This window comes from Haemaphysalis longicornis, unplaced genomic scaffold (genome assembly GCF_048455015.1).
Source record: "Haemaphysalis longicornis isolate Haplotype H1 unplaced genomic scaffold, Haemaphysalis longicornis Haplotype H1 scaffold_16, whole genome shotgun sequence".
NCBI lineage: Eukaryota > Metazoa > Arthropoda > Arachnida > Ixodida > Ixodidae > Haemaphysalis > Haemaphysalis longicornis.
The window spans coordinates 10,493,489-10,506,956 of record NW_027526266.1 but is presented as its reverse complement, the minus strand read 5'-3'; the positions used below and the strand labels follow the sequence as shown (position 1 = coordinate 10,506,956).

Sequence of the window (13,468 nt, the reverse complement as noted above, 5' to 3'; positions counted from 1 at the left end):
CTCGAATTATTTTGACCGATGGATAGAGCTGGCTGGAACGGCCAAATCGTTCGAGAGACTTAGAGAGCTCATGATTGCTGAGCAATTCTACGAGCGCTGCAGCCCGGAGCTGACGGCGTTCCTGAAAGAAAGGTAACCGAGAGGGCTGGTGGAAACCGTGGAGCTTGCGGACAGGTTCATGAAGGCTCAGGGCCTAAATAACTTAGCGAAACTGAAGCAAGAACCAGTCAAGTTAGATGATCAGAGATAAAAAACTGGAGGGGCAGGGTCCTGGCCACCCCAGAAGTGTTTTCTGTGTAGTCGGGTAGGGCAGAAGGCCGCAGAGTGCAGGGTGGTACCCTGTCGGGGCACCCCGACACCTGTATGTCAAAGTTGTCAAAAGAAAGGACACCGCACAGAGGATTGCTGGTCGCGAACCCCAGACAAGGCGGCTTGCATGATATGCCCCAGGGTGAGTCCCCCAAAGCGCACCAAGCAGAAATGCGAGGGGGGCCAGTTAGTTGCTGGGGGAGACGCTGATAATCTGGCCGGTCATGTTGAACCGAAAATGCCTGTGGTATATGGGGAGATGAGCGGACAACTAGTGTCAGGGTTGAGAGATAGCGGTTCCACTAGGGTGCTCGTTAGGAGGAGTTTGGTTAGAGGCGAGGATTTAACGGGAAATAGGGCGGTTATAATCATGGCGGATAGCACTAAGAGGTGGCCGCCAGAGGCAATAATAGAAGTGCAGACCCCGTACTACTCGGGAAAATTAAAAGCCAGGTGTATAGAAGACCCACTGTATGATATTATCTTAGTCAATATACCTGGTGCCAGGATAGTAGATGAGCCAGATCCCAATTGTAGGAGCAAGTTGGAGGTGAGCGAAAAAAAAATAGACCGGGCTGGTACACAGCCGGTAGATGAAACAGTAGGTACGATAGTGGGAATAATAGTAACAGTGCACGCAAGAGTGAAATCCGAAGAGGACAGAGCATGACAATAGTAGAGGCCACAGTGTCGCGAGGGTCTAGGGTAACGTTAAGCGAATTAGCGGATCAGAAAAAGAAAGATGCCTCATTGAAAGAGGGCTTTCGAAAGGTCAGGCAGGAGGCTAGGCGAAGGTGCAACCCCATGGTGTACAGGGTTCAGATAGTGAAAGGAGTTTTGGTTCGCCATTGCACCTTCGGTGGGGGTACACAAGTAAATCAGGTAGTAGTGCCAAAGGGTCTCCGAGGTTCGGTTTTAAGGCATGGACATGTCTGCACTAGAGATGGACATCTACGAGCCCGGCAGACGGCTGACAAAATTACTGAAGAATTCTTTTGGCCGCGTCTACACAGTGACGTCCGGAGATACGTGAGATCATGCGGAGCATGCCGGAGGGGAGTCGATAATGGGAGAATTGCTGGTGAGATGCAAAAGCAGCCTATCCTAAACATCCACCAGAATGAGACATCGTGCACAGGTAGTTGGCGTGGGCATAAAGTAAACAGAATGCGACTTCAACCACTAAACAATTGTAAAGGCAATATCGCCGAGTGGTGTGTTTGCGGAAGAGTGAAGATGAAGTAAAAAAAAAACTGAGTGAAATCATGGAGTTGACGTGGACTGCAATAGGACCTATAACGGTGACGAATAAGCTGAGTATGGTGAAAAGGCAGGGTTGGAGATATGAATGAGTGAGTGACAAAGTTCCGAATGAGAAATAGGGATGTTGAATATTAGGAAATTGATGTTTTTGATTTGGTGATGCGATCGAACAGATTGTATGAGTAGAGTGGTGTAAGTGCACGAAGTGTGGATATAAAAGCCATTGCAAAGTGCCGATTGAGGAGAAAGAGGAGGAAAAGACATTATGAGGTGTGGATTGGGAAAGTGTATCGTCTAGTAAGAAATAATTGAAGTGATTGATTGCAGTGATGTGATAAAGAAGAGTTTGAGTATTTCGGTGTTTGAGAAAGTGGTGTATTGGTGATAGAACGGCAACGTTGTGTAAACCAATGGTGTGGGTTCGGGGCACGAGTGAACAGCGGGGTAGGCCAGTCCCTTATAGGGACATAGTTGTAGAACACAACTGAGGAGTTGTGGTACAAGAGGAATTAGTGAGAACTTGGTTAAGGAGTGGATTTATAGTGTACTTAGTGTAGAACGTGATTGTAGAGACTTTTTTAGTTTTGATTTGGATTGTATATTTAGCTGTTGAGGTAGGGGTTTGGGTGTGAGTTGTATTTTGGGATTGGTTATTGTTTGTGTGTAGTTTAAATATTGAGTGCTTTGCCTGAGGGTTTTTTTGTGTGTGCATTAAATGTATGTTGTTAAACACGTCAACGGCTTCCCTGTGTCCATTGCTCCGAACTGGTAAAGACCACCCCATCATCTGTTCACGTGACATTCTTTAATACCGCCAGGACGTGCGCTGGCAACAGCTGGTGACGGTTTTTGCCGTCTATGTAGTATTGTATTTGCTATCCGAAAAACCTATCATCCCGGAATTTTTGATAACAGAACACCGCAAATATCATTTCTGTATTCATTTGCTGCCTTATAGTTGCGTAATGCCTTGTTCAACAATGCTGAAATAAATGAACATTGACACCACATTGACACCCCACATTGACTCCAACGCAGACGTAGGCGTCTGAAACAGTTACGGAAAGTGTCGGGCGTCCTGTCAGAATATACGAGGCGCAGTGTGTCAGTCGCGGCCTTTCCTCACTGGTCGTGGCCAATCGAGATCTCAATCGCCGCTCCGCGACCATGCATTCTGGCGGCCGTTCTAGGCACGCCAAGTTCGATATATCAGATGTGAAGTTCGTTATAAGGAATATGTTTCGCGTGTATTTCCGCAACTGATTTATTTTTGTTCGATAGATAGCATAATTCTCTCTATTCGGGTTTGTTATAATTGGGTTTGACTCTACGATGTCTTCGGTGCTGTTGCTCGGTGCGATGGTCGTTGTCGCTGTAGTAGCCCAGAGATGCCGTGTCGTGAGATGCGCCGTGCGATGACGCGACGCTGCTGCCTTTACGCTCGCTGGTTACGGAAGTACGCTGCTGTAAGGACACCGCAGAGATGGTGTTGCCAGTCCACAAGGCCAGGAGGGAAATTTGGCTCGGCATTGAGTTTCCTGGCCGTTCGCGACCAGCAGAGAACTCGCCGAGAGCCGCGTTCCCTCTGGCTTCGCTTGTAACGTGCGTTGTGCCTGCTCTTCCTCCTCTCCTTTGTCTCACGCACCCTTTTTCGGCGTCAGCACGCACCTCGTCTTCTTCGCTTCTTTCAGCCGTAAAATGCGTTTCCTCACAGTAAACTTAACTGGTTTACCGCATGACGGGGGATCAGCCGAAGCAATTAAGAAAGAATACTCTTCCGGGCAACGTTACAGCATGCTCGAAAAGAGCGACAATATCAATTCGGTGCTGCAAAACAAATATGAACTATTCAGTGGGAAAGCGAGTTTATACGCAATAGCAGTAAAGACTCTGCGGCTTTTACAATGCTACTGTGCACACGTCTCTCAAATAGTGCAGACACGCACAACACCCGTTCCAAGTTCGTGAGAGCGCGCAGTTGCAGCGCTACACAGAAACCTTAACGGTCGCGCGGCTTTCCACATGATTTTCTGCACACGGCACGCCAATTGTACTGACACAGACATCACTCTTTGTAAAGTTCGTCAGGGGCTTGCAGCAGCGGCAGTTGCTGAATCTGAACGATGGGAAAGGACACCCCGGCCGCGGCTTACACCACAGCGGAGGAAGTTTCAAATTGAAGATCCGTTTGTTCTCGCGGCAATGGTTTGAGCCACGAACATCGAGGCGCCCAGGCGGAAGGTGCACCTAGTGGCAGGGTTTGCCCCAAAGCACAGGACCAGTGTGCGAATTTTGCAGAAAAAACACTACCGTAGCACGGTGTATCTTTACAGCCAGCAAATCGCGCGAGAAAACCGCAATTTTCTTCCAAGTGCTCAGTAATTAATCCAGGTCCACATACCCAGACTTGGGTTATTCTGTTGGTTGTGTGCTACCGGTTAGTCTATGGGCATTCATTTTGCTTAAAGTAGTTTCTACAATTCTTCCTTCAGCATTGCTTGGATGCTTTTAAGGACGCTCTCTTAGTTCATCGAACTGTGCTTGCGTTGACCGTGGCGCTATTCGTTCCGCTCACTTTCCGATTCGCGCTTCCAGTGTACCTATACGCCTCGTAACCGGAGACCAGAATGCGTTCATCTACTTATTCAATCTTTCTGCTTAATGTGGAAGGAGTTTGACAGATAGGCTCTACGAGTTCAGAGAGCTCGTTGCATAACTTTGGTTCTCGCTGTTCCATTTCTAGTACTCTGGTCATGGTCGATCAGTTGCTCCGGCTCCACTGTCTTTTCTGCGGCTCCAATGTGAGTTGTTTTGGTCTGTATCGTGAAGAAATGGATCAACATCATGACCTTACGTGAAAGGTTTATAAAGAGGACCGTAAACGCACAGCATTTTATTTTAGTTCTAACATAATTCTGAACACGCACGCGCGATGCACTGAACAAATCTTGTTCGTCTCTATCTTTAGAGTAGATGATGGTGATACCTAGAAGATAATTTGAACAAACTGCTGTAAAAGGAAGCTAATCTCTGCATGTTCTTCCAGTATCCGCCACCCAACTCTGTAGGTCGCTAATATGGCTCCACTTATAGAACCATAGAAACATTCGCACATCCTGAACCCAAATAAGTGTCGGTTCGTTGCGGAGCTTCTTACGCGTTTCTCACCTCTCTGCAGTATCCTGGTCTTTGGGCGGAGGAGTGTCGGAATGCAGCACCTGTGTACTTTGTGGCCTGTGCGTCGTGATGACATTTCAGCGAGCGCACAACGAAGAATAGACAGTATTCGAACAAAATATTAGCGCGGGGTTTTTGTAGAGCAAAGCTTTCTACCTCTACCCCCCAAGCGTTCTTCCAACGCTTTGGTGTCACCAGAAAACTCCCGCGAAGAAATAAAATAATTTCCTGCACCGCCAGCAATCGAACCTGGAAATAACAGAGCAACACAGTAAGAGCCCGTTGTCTTACCGGTTAAGCTACGAGCCCACGCGGAGACGGGGAAGACAAGTAGTGCACTCAGAAAGCACATCTAGGGGTATAACCCGTGCATTCTTACTAAATTCCACGCGAAAGTGATTAGAGGAAACTCACTCCAACCAATGGCATCTCACTTCTAGAACGCCAATGGGCCTGTGGCTTCCAGTGTTCACGTAAAAATTTTAGCTCCTTGTCGCCCCCTCTCACTGAAATGGATACCTCAATGAACACATTCAAATACTCCTTGATAGCCAGGCCATCACTCAAAGCCCCAGCATCAAGATCCTGGGCCTCCATCTTCAGGCCAACACCAAGAGTGACGTATCCTTGCAGCGCCTCAAACAAACCATCAATAAATCATGCACATGATCAGGCGAGTTGCCACCAGGAAGCGAGGCCTCAAGCAATCTCATACCGTTCGATTAGTTCAAGCTTTTGTCCTCTCGAGAATCACTTACGTCAACCCCGTGTCTTCTCGGCAAGGAGGACGTAAAAATGCCTTATATAATGATTAGAAAGGTGGTTGAGGAAGCCATTTGTCTTCCAATGAGTGCGTCCACAGAGACCCTGCTTAGCACGGGGCTCTACAACATGGTGGAAGAGTTGATAGAGGGCCATCTTTCTATCCAGAAGCTCCGAATTAGCAGAACTGCGGTGGGTGGCCTTATCTTTCACGAGGTTCGCTGGGCAGCACAGAATGTCACTCCGCTTGATGTACTCCTGGAGTTTTCGCGACAAGAAACAAAGATGCTCCCTTTGCTTAGAAATATAAACCCCTCAGACTACACGGGTCACCGACAAGCACGGGCTCAAGCGCTCAACACCACCCTCGGTGGGGATCATGCAGTTAGCTACACAGACACCTCCCAACATCGAGGGCAGGAGTACGCCATCATCGTGGCTACTTTCAGAACCGACCTCCTTGCTTGTGCCTCACTCAAGACCGAAGACATGACGGCAGCAGAAGAGGCACCCATCGCCTTAGCTCTCACTCAACTATGGGTTCGTAAGGTAGTCACCACTTCCCAACAAGCCTACCAGAATTACCTGTCAAGTTTGGTGTCGCGACCCGCACTGCGTGTGCTAAAAAACCACTCCCCAAATGGTTCCATTCAGCTCATCTGGATGCACGCTCATGCTTCCATGGAATGCAACAAATACGTCCACCAAGCCGTACTTTCAGCCCCCTGCTATGAAGCTGCATTATGACGGTCACCCGCTTGTCTCAATCAGGGACGTAACCCAGCATTATCGCCTTCTGAGACAGACCCTACCTTCGCCTTACCCTGACCTTTCCATAGAACAACCTACCCTACGGCCCATACAACCCGGCTCATTCCCACACCCGACGAGCCTTCACTTATGCACCCGAATCGCTACGACGCTGAATGTAAACTTTGTTCAGAGGTAGGAACACTCTGCCACATAATCGGGGTGTGCGACTTTAGCCATGAGCACCCTCCTCTATTTCCGTCAACTACCGAACAAGAGGCATGGGAGATGCGGCTGTCCAGCCCCTCTCTGCCTACCCAACTTCCGCTGATAGAGCGAGCACACGTGGCGCGGACTGAATATGGGCTACAGTGAAGGAGGAACCACTCCCCTGGACCATACTCTGGGCCATTGAGGAATCTGAATAGAAGTATTTCCTCCTTCTGCCTCTCCTACTCCTCCCTCTGATCCTGCACCGTCTCTGCCGCTGATCTCGTCGCCTCCGTTCGCGACGGCAGACGGAGAAGTGAGATTGTCTAATACCGGGTTTGAGCTTTAATTTCGTGAAAGCCGTTTCCACTCATGTGCTATACCAATACAACTCAACCAACCACCGTTCATGCAATATGGAATAATTTAGCCTTACCAAGAATACCTGTTTAAAAGAGCAGAGGGTAAGGGTATGCAAAGTGTATTCTCTCTGGTTTTAATATTTGTAGAGTGAAGTGAGTGAATTATGTGACGTCGCCTTAGTAAGCATTGTGGGTGCCGTTCACAGCTTTGCTTTCCAAACACATTCACAGAGTGGATTGGCGTTAATTTTTTAAGTGCGAATGCACTTCTTAAGCGAGCCTGAAGCGTCCGCCGCCGTCCGCATAGCAACAGCTGCGGGTGCGCGCGCTCCTCGTCTTCCTTGGCAACGGGGGGAGATGGGCGCGCGCTGCCTGGCCGCTGAAATGGCACATACCCACGTGGGGGATTGGCCAGGAATCTCCTCGTCTTCCTTGGCAACGGGGGGAGATGGGCGCGCGCTGCCTGGCCGCTGACATGGCACATACCCACGTGGGGGATTGGCCAAGAATCGGGTGTGAGAAGGGCTAATGCACCCGCTTAAAGGAGTACTGACACGAAATTTCAAAGCTGAGATCCGCTCTAGCAATCAAGTACAACAACAACACAAATAGGTGTCTGTGAATAAATGCATCTTTCTTTCTTTGTAGTTGTGTGTGTGTTTGTGTGTGTGATCTCTCTTTCGCGAACATTACCGAACCGCGCAAATTCAACTCGTGCATTCGCACTTTCACATTCTTCCCCTCGGGGAAATGCGGGGAATTTTTTTGATCTTGGTGACACTGAACATCACCACGACGATGCCTGCTGTATTTGCGCATGCGCCCTCATCTCGCATTAACCAAAGAAGGCCCGACATCGGTCTGCGTTTTACCATCCGCCTCTCCGCCCTGGCGTGAATAGATATGAGTAATCGCACTGACATTGTGTGGTGATACTCTACTTTCCCGTGCAAACTCCGCATTAGCACCCCAGAATGGATCCGGAGTAGTGAAAGAAAGCGGAAAAGGCATAAAATGCCTGGGCTGCAGAGCAGTTGCCGGCGAAGACGGGTTTTCACACTGGTGAGCCCGCACCTGGTTCACGGAAAAGTCGTTCAGCACGAAGGACAAATAATGCTTTCGAAGACATTGTGAGCTTCGCGACCCCGCCGATCGAGATAGAACGGTAGCGCAGCAGCGTCGGAATTGTTAGCTAGGATATCAGCGAAATCTGTCGTTAAGTGGCCGACTGGCTGAAGAGAAGGCGCTCGCCGAAACCTGTGAAATCTGTGGCTGATTCTAAAACATGGCAGCTGGCCTTCAGTCGCTCTGCGCCGACAGCGTCACTCGTGTCTTGCAACAGGTGGGTGGTAGGAGATGGTGGGAAAGAATACTTCACGTGGAGGTAATGTTTTCAGCTCGGTGGGCCACAATAATATTCCTGCTGGTGCCCACAAAAACGCTACCGTACAATGGCGCTACAACGGCGGTCACTTTCCAGCCGTTGAGCCAGAACAAACTTGTAATCGCTGGTGAATAGGTTGTGGTTAAAATGCAGCACAACGTTGTCATACCGATGAACGGAACAGCCACACTCCTTGCGTAAGAAACGTTAACACGGTGCCACCAATGTTATGAAATCCCACGCCTACTGCTTGTACGAGAAACACTAACTGCGTCGCGGTCCTCGGTCACACATGAAGGATCGCGGCAGCCTGCGCTGTGCGTGGCCCGTGCAACTGCTGTTGCCTTAGCAACGGAGACGTGCAGGCTCCGGCATGGCACCGCGCACAGATTGTTCCCGGTATGCACGGCACGCCAGTAAATACAACCTTCTGGGACGTCAGTTCCGTATGTGAAATGTACCCTGGCGTTCTGTGACGGTGCACAGTGAGCGCGCAATTCACACGTGCGTAGTGCGCCGAAAGTCCGGAACATGCGCACAGCTGCAGCACGAATATATGCGGCTGACAGGATTGCAGCCTTGGCACTGACACGGTACTATTGTGATAAATTAAAATACAAACAACGGAGCGTGTGGCTTCCAGTCCATTGGTCTCCTCGATTTGTCTACACTTTCTGCACCAGTTTAGGCGGTGCAGCACTCTCGTCATCGATTTGCCAGTGCAGCTAGCACCACCGGCACTTCGGTCCTCGATTGCACGCTGTGCTGCACGAGTTCTTCCACACTTCTTCCCTAGCCTCTGTGCAAGTTCTCGTCTCGTGGAAGGTGCAGCGTGCATTGGCGCGTTTCTTCGTGCGCACCGTACCAGACGCCTCCAGCATGATACTTGTGTGAGTAAACGGAATAGGAACGACAGCATTTCCCATTTTAGACGAGAATGGTAGTAATGTGAAACAAGGTAGTGCATTTTTGTACGAAACAGAAGGTCAGTGCAGGGTGACACCATTTCGGAAAAAAACGCGAGGGCACAAACAAGGCCCGCAGCAGACGACGCTTGTACATGTTTGCCCTCGATTCGGCCGCTGCACGGAAAGCGCTAGTGTACGGCTAAACTCGCACTAAAAGAACTGGCGCTGCACTTTCATGACACCTTTGTGAACTGGGGCACAATTCTCGACTGCAGGAATTCCCACGCCATTCGCAATGTTTTTCGCGTAAGCACAACGCAAGCAACCATTCACGTGATTCCCGTATAGCTCCCACGACATGCAGTGTGATTTTTACGCTTCACTCATGAAGACTGCAACCAAAGAATCAAATATTGCGCATGAGAGATATGAAAACACTTGGTGTGTACTATAAAAATTAAGATGGTAGCTGAGGGTGGCAACAGAAACACATTTCTGCAGGTCAAAATTGACCTGAACACCACAAGGCGATCGAGTACCCTTAATCCGAAAACAGCGAAAGGCGGATGTCGAGCTAAACAACATCACAGAATTTTTTACCGTATCGATTTATTTCTTTCAATCGCTTTCAGTAACAAAGTTTGGCTCTCTGCTTCAATGCAAGCTTTGTTGCATTATCGCCTTTCCGGCCGCCACTTTCACCACGCCGTCGTCTTCTTATATGTTAAATGGTTCTGGCGTGATCGAAGAGAAAGAGGACGGCGACCATCGCTTGTATGACCAATAAGAGCATCGAAGAGCTACGGCTGATAACCACGGAGCGCACCGATGTCACCGATTCACTCATTCGTCACGCTCGACTTTAATCAGCGCTGAAATGAAAAAAGATTCCCTTTTCTTTCTTATATTTCTCTTGAGTTCAATCGTATGACCCAGCAGCTTACTAGGAAGAGCGTGAACAAATACCATGCATTGAATTCTCTTTGTCATGGAGAAGCTTGTACTGCCTTCTTATGTTGCAGTTACGCCAAACAAATACTTTTTAGTTTATTGCCAAACATAAAACCTAAATACTGCATGTTATTTGCATGCGCTGTGACCGCTGAGTTCGAAACAGTCGAAACCATTACTTGTTTCGGTGGAAAATATGATTCAAACAACGCGTCATACGAAACTGCGCCTGCTGAAAATTCGCGGCCATTTCGTGGCGCCGAAGGTCGGCGAAATTTTTGCCCTATTTTACGGCAAAAGTACCAGGCATTTTTAAGCTGTTTCGTAATAATACGTCACTTTTGCGCAGGCTAAATGTGCCAATGCGTGACGTGTTCGTTCCCGCAGACTGTTTAACCTACGTCACACCTCCTGAGCCAATCTCAGAGGGCGCGTTTATTACAAGCAGTATTATTGTTAAATAGCAAAGACAGGCTTACGTTGTCATGTCCGGTGCATTTAGTGTAGTGTTTCATTGCCGGCCAAGATTTGTGCACTTCACGTAGAGAAATAAGGCAAACTTTATAACTGTTCACAGTACACGTCATGAAACGTCACAATGACGAAAGCACACACAACCGCTTTGTCAACCAGAAGGACGCGACGAAAATTGAAAGCCAATCAGAAAAGACTTCCGGCAAACTCCTCATTTCCCTGGGAATTTGTGCAGTCGAGAATAAGGTCTCTAGTGTGCAAAGTGCAGCCAAATGGAGGAGACCTCATGCCCCGCTTACTGGCGACGGCCGGCGTATGCGCAGTGCGAACAAATTACGAGAGTGCGTCCAACGTTGATACGAAAACACCATCGTTCGGCCATTGAGCGTTTTGGTTTGTCTTCCCGCCGCATTCAGCGCCCGCTCACACAAACTTTAACTAACTTTATTGCGGCAATGAATTAAAAAGGCCGACTAAGCTGCATTCTTTTATTTTTTATTTAGTGTTGAGAAACGATAGAAAGACGACGGTCTTCCTATATCAAGGTTGCTCACGAACTCTCGTAACTTGTTCGTACTGCGCATACGCAGCCCGTCGCCAAAATGAGCGGCATGTACTAGAAGCCACGTGCTCCGTGGTTCATATTTCAATTTATCACTATAGTACATCCCGGCAGCCGCCAATTTGTATTGGCGGTGAGGTGTTTGAGTGCCACCCCCTTAGTCTGACGTCGGCTTAGGGACTCACGCCGCTGTCGTCTGCTACACTCCGCTTGTGAGGGGCAGCAGTGCCTGTTCTAGAAACCCCCGGCTTTGATGCTTCGTTGCATAAAAAGCGTATTTCTAGTAATTCAGTTCTTTTTGCCATCTTCTGACACCTCTGAATAATTTCAAGTTGTATCCCCGACAATTTTGCAACACACGAGGAGAGAGAACCAGAAGAGCATCGACCAGAAGGATGTGTGGAACTCGTGATTTATAGCTTATTCGCGAGGTTCAGTGTCACACCTCCTCGATACGTACTCAAAATGCGTAGGCTTCCCTACAGTATTTTCGAGGGGCTCTTATGAATACTCAGCAGTCTAATACCACGTACCAAGCACCGGGCCCCAACACGCACACCGCTCAGCAGGAATTAAAGCAGCTGTCTTCTATTTCTTCGTTGTTGACTTGTATCATATGAATTTTTTTCTGTTTTTTTTCTGTTTCCAACGCATAAATATTTCTGCACCCTTCCCGAGCCTCTTATTAGTAGGTTTGGGGATGTTTGGGAGGCTCACAACGATCGTATGAGTGTTTTCTCAAGGATTGACACACATTCCTTTTTCACAAATTGGCTTTAGTTATGGCTGAGTGCGAGAACGTGCATATCAGCAGCGTGAGTTGGTTGTTCATATGCAAATGCCACGAGAAGGTATGTGCTGCGCCCCCGCGATCGAGCTACAGACAACGTTGTCCAGAGTACTCGAAGGCTGCTTTTGTGCTCCGAACTTCTGTCATAACCATCGTTAGCATAACGAACGGACTCTCAACACGAACAGTTGTGGCATGATTATGGTGTTGAAGGCTTGATATGCTCGCAAACAAACGCAATACAGAGTATATGCGCTTCTATTACACCAAAGTCGAACCGATGAATATTTCCAAGCAGTTTTTATTGCTTTCCAACATTTCCAGGCGTAAAGAACAAACCATGATCTGCTCGGAATTGCGTTCTATGAACTGAAGAAAATTAGTCTTAGTCTCTTGCCCTGGACTGAGCAGCCAGCTGACTAAGCAGCTCCATTTTACTGTTATTTAAAGTTATGTCTTCCTACTTCTACTGCTCCGCCTCTTGAGTGTAGTTTTTCTATAACGCAAATCTGAATATTGTGAAGATGTGGGTGTGGAAACTGTACCAAAATATCCCTCCAGGTATGAGCAAACACAGTATTACTGTAAGTACCGTATATGTGATTCATTTTAAGTTAATAAATCTTCATGCTGGTTAGAAGCCTGGTATAAAACCATAACGCGCCTATACAAACAGTGGGTTATTTGGAACTCAGTCTGCAGTTTTTGCAGCCCATAGTGCATGTTGTCATAGGTTCATGCCATAACAGCGTGAAGTGATGTGATGTAATACTTACGAACGTTCGGCAGGGCTGCGAAAACTGTTTTACGTTGCATATGATAATCGGGAATCTTGATTGATTGTAAGGTGTAACGCGCTGACGCAACGCCGGCGATGAGGCGGGCCGTACTGGAGGTCTCTGGATTAATTTTTATCACCCGGGGAACTTTCCCTTGCGCCGAAATCTCGTACACACGGCCATTTTTGCTTTTTCCTCCCTCAGAAAAGCGGCCGCCGCGGCCGGGAATCGATCCCACGACCTCCTGCTCAGCAGCGCAACGCCTTAGCCACTATACCACCGCTGCGCGTGATAACCGGGAATTGTAATTCCTTCTGCCAAAGCCAACAGCCCCGAAGCCGTGGAATTTGTTTGGGTCTTGTATTTTCACTGCTGCCGGTTAGTATACTCGGTTATAACTCACGAACGGCATCACCTTATGTAGTGTATCACCGCCAAAGCGCCGGACCCATGACGTGAGTTCGCGTGCGTTTTGAAAGGGGTTTGCTATGAATGCGTGATATCGTCTGCCTTGTCTCACGCAGTTTGTTTGTCGTCGCTAGAGTCGTTTATAAGCATATTAAGTCCAAAAAATCACGGGAACGGCTTACGACATGTTCAAAATATTCCCAGTAACGCCCTACTTGCGCAGCACGGAGAAACATCCGGCTACTGTGATAAGGCACACTGGCAACATCCGGTGCCGTTCTTAAGTTGTCACCGAGTATAGCAGCTGGCTGCTCCCTTTGTTCGAAAGATTGCTTACTACAGAAGCTGACGCCTAGCTCCGACGTTTTGTGCTCCGCAC

General features: G+C 48.4%; 1 long non-coding RNA gene across 1 annotated transcript in view; it reads right to left on the bottom strand.

The window, feature by feature from the left end:
* Positions 1-13,468, bottom strand: part of LOC144166098 (uncharacterized) — a 55,257-nt gene that overhangs the window by 37,939 nt on the left and 3,850 nt on the right. The gene's annotated exons all lie outside the window — the stretch shown is intronic.